Source organism: Vombatus ursinus, unplaced genomic scaffold (genome assembly GCF_900497805.2).
Source record: "Vombatus ursinus unplaced genomic scaffold, bare-nosed wombat genome assembly UNPS02014818.1, whole genome shotgun sequence".
Classification (NCBI taxonomy): domain Eukaryota; kingdom Metazoa; phylum Chordata; class Mammalia; order Diprotodontia; family Vombatidae; genus Vombatus; species Vombatus ursinus.
In genome coordinates, this window is record NW_020954596.1 from 12157 (window position 1) to 19002 (window position 6846).

The 6846-nt window shown below is 39.6% G+C and overlaps 1 non-coding gene across 1 annotated transcript; it reads right to left on the reverse strand.

The window, feature by feature from the left end:
* Positions 1-6210: 6210 nt before the first annotated feature.
* On the reverse strand, positions 6211-6282 carry TRNAA-UGC. The gene has a single exon. It is a non-coding gene; the product is annotated as a tRNA-Ala (tRNA).
* Between the last annotated feature and the right edge of the window lie 564 nt (positions 6283-6846).

Sequence of the window (6846 nt, forward strand, 5' to 3'; positions counted from 1 at the left end):
ATATTAAGAATGGACATTATCTTTGTGATGCAATCAGTTATTCCATTCTGTTGTTAATCAAAAAGACTGATGGTTTAAGATCACCAAAGACATTTTAGAGCTTCTTGGGTAGTCTCTTCTGTATGCCTCTCTCTCTTTTTCCTTAGTATTCCAAACCTGTTTCACTTTTCCTATATATTCTAGGGTCATTCCCAAATACTGGACCAGCATCACACACACCAATGCAGGTAGCCAGCTTCTCTAAAATATATGAATTAAGTGGACAAAAAAAGCATTTAATATGTGCCAGACACTATGCTATGCAGTGGTGATGTAGGATTTTTGTTTTTTAAAATAAAGGAGACAGTAATAAGAGAGCTTTTCATATATAGAGCACTGGTAACCAGAGAAGGATGTTTTGTTCTGGGGAAGAGATGAAAGTGGTAGAGGAGAGTGAGGCAGACAAAAGAACCTTGACAGAACTTGACAGGCAGAAGGTGAAATGCCAGTCACTCAACAAGCATGGTCTAGAGTCTAGTGTCAGCCAATAGTTATGCTACATTAAGGGGAATAGTTTGCATATGGTTGTCAGTCATTTGTGTTGGACACTACAATTGGAGCTATACAGATGAATAGATTAACTTTGGATTTTGGAAGATCATCTCATGGACATCAAGGTATCAGGTTCAGGAAGTCCTAGAGAGCCCATCTGTTTCTTATCTCTCACTACACATTGCTTCTCACAGTGAAAAACCTGGAACATAACACTTCAAAAGTGCTCCCTGCATTGAATTGTCAAAATGACCTCTAGGCCTGAATGCTGTTTTATGGGATTCCTATTGGAGTAGGGGCAAGACCCTGTAAGAAATCACCCCATCTGACTCTGGTGCCCTGACTGAGTAAAAAACTTAACTCTTTTTTTAATCATACAATTAGAACTGAGTGGAAACAGGGTCTTTGAAGCCATCAAAACCATTGTGTGAGAGGATCGGTCTCTTCCTAAGCACTTAGTATCACAGGGAGAAATTTTCTCAGATTTGCAGGAGGATGAGATTTCAAAGCATCTGGATTTGAAATGTTGGAGCAAGACTGGAGCAAAATGAGAACTGAACTGTGGCAGAGAATGGAGATAATTGAGTCAAGTTCTTGGCTCTGCAGGCATCACAGAGAATCCAGGCTGGGAGGAAAGGTCTAAAAAATGATGAGCTCTTTTCCTAACCTCATTTCTACCCCATGCCTATCTATCCACAAATACTATAATATAATCTGCTATTTTGTTACCTAAATGTTTACAGCAAACTGGGTTTTGCCTCAATCATAAAGAAGCCAGGGTTTAACTAAAGATAATTATAAACCTAAGTTTAGGCAGAAAGCCCAACCTCTGCCTAGATGTTAATTTTTCCTAACTAGAGACTAGGAGATACTGTTTCTGAACTCATAACTTTTCAAATGAAACAAATTCCCTAAAATCAAAGGAAGGGAAACCAAGTAAACAGGGGCAATTATATTAACTGAAGTGTTAAAATGAGCTAATTGTTTTAACTAGATCTTAAAACTCATTTGAGTCCCTTCTGGGTGCCAAGTTCTTGGGTTGTCCTATAATGGAGGAGAGAAGCAGGAGAAGGAATGCTCCTCATAAATGTGAGCTGGGCTGGTTATGGGCTTTAGGCGGCTTTCTTGTAGCAGCCAGTGGAGGAATGGAGATGGCTTAGGAAGGTTACAAGTTTAGTAGATAGAGATGGGAAAAAGGATGTCCCTGAAACAGGCTAGCTGTTATAAAGAAGACCCCAGCCTCAATTCCGAAGACTGGTGTCTCAAAGACTTTATTAAAGAGGTTGAAGTGCGTTCTTTCGATTCTCTAGAGAAGCAGGCACACCTCCTTGGAAGGGGAGAATTTCGTGCGAAAAAGAAGCCAGAGCAAGCTTTATAGTTAGATATTGCCTAACTCTTCCCTTCTGGATCAGGATTGGTCCTAATCCTTCTGGGCTACAATCTTCCTTATATACCCCACCCTTAACATACATTATGTGCCTAGAATTTTGTAATCACTCCCCCTCCCCACCCTGACAGAGAAGTTAGCCTGTCTGTGCTGATTTATCTACTTATGTGGAAACTTGACTCTTTCACTTCTCACACTAGCTAAGAAAGAGACTTTTTCCTCCCTTTGAATGGAAGCAATATTGCATTGTGACTTAATACCTGCCTAGTAAACATAAGATTCTGCCAACAAATCACAGGGGGAGGGGATTTTTGGCCTTTTGTGGGGGGCAAAAATTCTTAAACACAATAATAAATGTAATGTTATTGGCTTCAAGGTGAATTGCTAGGCATCATTAATAACCTGGGGGGGGGGGGGTTGTAGAACTCCAACAATGTAAAACACTGGGCATCCTCAGTGAAATTGTCTAACAAGCAAACATCTGGTTTTCCATAACTGATTTTCTTTGTTACAAGGAAAAGTCTCATTGACTGAGGGTGGGGGAAAAGACTAAATCCTAAAATGACTGTGATGCAAAAACAAAAAGACATCAATAAAACTTAAAAACACTATCTCCATTTCCCTACTCCAAATTTAAACTACCATCAAATGATTGTCACTAATGCTAACATTTGTTTCTTAGCTTTTTCCATTGGTAACTAGCTACCTAGGTAGGGGACTGATGTTCCTTTTTCAGATAAGTGATAAGCAGATGACTTGTCATCCCATCATCCTACCACCCACATCAGCTAAGAAATGTAGAATTGGAAAAGGTGACCTGATTGTATATGAGGTAGAGCTAAGAGGGAATAGTTCCATTGTTGCCATGGTAACCCTGGAATTTCCATAGGAATAGAGGAAGGCCTCCATTGTACCTTGGGGGAGATACTGGACTTGTGGCAGAGTTTGGACACTAAGGACAGGTTGAAGATAAGAGGACGAGTTGCCCCTTTCAGTGATGTAGATACTGCCCACTTTGAGGTTATGGATCCAGGCAAGCATCCAGACTGTGCTCCGAAAACAGACAATCATGCTAAGTAGGAAACAAGAAATAAAGCTAACCACAGGGTGAAAAGGACTATTTAGCATTTACTCCAAAAAGGAGGTCCTTTTTAGATTCCCTCCCAAATAGCAGACCCAAACAGAGCTTTGGAAAATGTCATTGTTAACAGAGCTACAGGAATTGCTCAAATCACAGCTTTCAAGTCACCTAGGCAAGTTTGATTATCTGCACTGAATAAGTTGGTGTCATTTATATTTTTACCTCTGGCAGACGACATAGGACTAGCAAACTTCTTGCAAGGGAGTGCAGAGATAGGCACTAGATTCACATTAGACCTCAGTGAGGTAATGAAGCTATCTTGGGCTGAGACCCAAGGTGCCAATATGACTTATCTGTGAGTGTCCCTCACAGAATTCTTGAAGGAAAGGTTGTGATCAAATACCAACTATTAAGCAGTAGGCCTTCCCTGAGCTTTAGAAAAATATTGACTTTACCAATACAATACAACAAACATGAATAAAGCTCCTATTTAATGCACAACCCTGTGAAAGATTAATGGAGAAATAAAGTTTACACAAAAAAAGTTCTTCAAAGAGTCATGACACTTCCCATGTAGCAGGGAGATAAGGAGAGCTCAAGTTAGAGCAGTGGTACCCTCAGATCTTGGGAGGGTCAGTCAAGGTAGGCCCATTGGTTGTCATCAGTGGACCTAGGCTGCCACTACATATATGGGCATATTTTCCCAAATTTTTCTGTAATCTGTCCAGAATTGTTAACATAAATGCAGCACAAGCTGTTGATTGAGACCCAAACTCATCCTTGCTGAAGAAATCTGGGGCTATATGATTCTGAAGGTTAACTTGGCAACAGGATTGACCCTTTATTGTACCAGCAGGGTAGCAGTTAGAGTAAGGTTTTCTATGTACTGGATAGTCAAAGAACTATTAAGAAAAGCTATAAGGAGCTTACAAATTCCTAAGAAGAGTCCAATTTCCTACATCAGACATCTCTACCAGTTGTCATATTGAGTGCCAATAAGAGTCTTTTCACTGAGTGCAACCTTGAGTTGCAAGCAGGAGTTCCACATAGTATAATGATTGAGGGCATCGTCTGCATAAATTATAAGTATAGAAGTTAACACAGGAAATTGAAGGCCCAATGAGCAATGACCAGTTCATTTTTCTGTAAGAATTTCTCAGGAAGTTGTTGCCAATAAAATAGAATTCTGTCAGGAATGTGTTTTGCAGACCTTGTGAAGATAGTTGTAAAAAGCCTACTTGTTCCATAAAATGGAAAGCTTGAAAATCAACATATCATTATTATTTCCTCTTATAGTTCATTAAATGAATAAATTTTAAGTTACATAATTTTTACAAAATTCAGGTGACATGAAGATTCTCTTCACTAAATTCTAGCTCATCAAAGATAATTTATGAGGAAGTATATGTAGACAATAGATTGCTACATTACTTCTTCATTGAAGTCTTCATTGAGTCTTCATGGAAACATTATGGTATGAAATTGAAAGCTGACTTTGTGTTTTAGGCCTGCTTAGTAAGGGAATGTGAGACTGGGGTTGCTTCAAGGAGATTGGACACAACTAATAAATATATATAGACATATCTAGATATCTACATATGTATTTTAAAATGTGAACTATGAAGAACACTTGTACAAATTCAGATTTTACATTGCCTTTTGTATCACTATTTTATTAAAAACGTGATCCTTATCTGTTTCTAAATTGTAAACAGTAAGGAACTATACATTCACTATTTGTTGCAGATATTTATCAAGGAATAAATGCAGCATCCAAGGATACCATTAAATAAACTCCAAGCTCCCTTTGTATAATCCAAACAAAACAACAACTTTCTTAAGTGATTATGTATATATATGTGTGTGTGTGTCTATGTGTTGTGAATCCAGAAACTCTTTCATCAAGTTTCCATATTACTTGTCTCAGATTAGATCACAAGGCTCTCATAATTCACACACACACACACACTCAATCTTGTAGCTTCTCTTTGAGGGGGAGGGGTGGCAAAGTGAGGAGGGAGATAGGCCTCCAAGTAAAGATGTTTATTCTAAGTAAGATAAGGTTTAGTACATGATAGTTGTTTTCAAGAATTTGAAGGTTTATCAGGTGGAAGAAGGAATAGACAGTTTGGCAATAGAAGATGAAACTGAAAGCAAATAGTTTTAGTTTGTGTGTAAAGAAAAACTTTCTAAAAATGAGGTCTATACGTGGGAGGTTAGCTAGCTCCCCTTACTTTCCAGGTATGTGGTAGGCAGAATACTTGCTTCTATGGCCTTTGCAAAGTCGTCTTCTTTGTTTCGCAAATAAATGGTCCGAGGAAACTCAAAAGATCAGAGACCATAAACTCAGTGGGCCCCTTACAAACTATAACAATGTCTGCCTTCCAAATTTTTGGAATTGGTTTGGCACAGACGTTTTCTGTTGATCGAAAGTGAAGACGCCATGCTAAGATTCCGCAACAATCCCAACACGAAATATCTCAAAGAAAGTACATATCAATAAGCTCTCTACTTCTAACAACTCAGAGGTTGGCAATTCCAGCATAGCAGTCCTAGACTGAGGAGATAGACTTTCAGTTATCTGAAGGAGCAGAAAGAAAAAGATTCAACTTAGGGATGCCTCTAGGTAGAGGAAAGGGACCGAAAGGAATACCCTTGGAGCAAGAGGGGCTCTTTGGGGAAGAAGAGAGAAGATTAAGGGAGATACACAGAGATATAGACAGAAGAACAGAGACTCGGCCCAGGAAGGGTAATCTTCTAAGCCTGGTTTTGACTGTGACGTCACGAGAGCATAATTTGGGGCAATGGGAGGAGGATTTTTTCCAAACTTTGCGGTCCTCAAGAGTCTTTCCCTCTGGCTGTATTAGTGACTAGTCTTTTATAGTTGAAGGCCTTTCCAAAGCTCTCAGAGAGCTTTCTTTGACCTCAGCTTCTTTTCCCCTAGCTTCTTTTATCCCCTAGCAGGGGGACATTTTTTATTTTGGTCAGGCAAAAAAAGGTGACTTTTTTTTGGCTTTCCATGAAGGCCCGCTGGTTCCTTCACCCCAAGAGACCAGGTCTCTAGTACTCCCCGTGGGCTGTTTACTGTTTGAAGGGCTGCTTTCTGAGATCAACATGTGGCTTCATCCTTTCACTTTCCTGGAGCGCTGAAAGGAGAATCCCAGAGTAGAGGAATGGGAAGGTGAATACTAAGAAAAGCAACGAATACTCGTGGAGATGCCGGGGATCGAACCCAGGGCCTCACACATGCAAAGCGTGCGCTCTACCACTGAGCTACATCCCCAACTTGACAAGGGTCATCTCACTTCTTAATATATGACTTCTATTTTTCTCTGAGGGTGAGTAAGTGGTATTATTCGAAGACCTGTCAATAACACGTCTATTCAAGGAACCTAAACGCTAAGTGGTCATTTGGAAGAGACAAAAACATTTCCTGTCACCTGGCCTTCCCTTGGGTTCTGGGCTTCGAAAGATAGTTTCTCTACCTGCATACATGGACATGAGCCAAAACCTATACAAGACAGACCCTGAAAGACTTTTGAGCAAAAGAAACTGTATTCTGTGTAAATGGAAGGAACAACAAGAACCCCACGGAAATGAAAACTTTGTAATTGTAATGCTCAAGGTTGACCTAGAAGAAGAGACAAGGAAAATTTATTCCCCTACTTTCTTTGAGGTAGGGTTAGGAGTGGAGATGAGTATTTATTATGGCCATGTATTCTAAGACCCAGGCATTGAACTAAGGGTTGGGGATACATTTTTTTTAATGGTATAGTCTTTGCTTTCAAAGAGTTTATATTGTAATAATCAGGACAATAGTCTAGAAAACTGCTCACCAGGGAAAGTT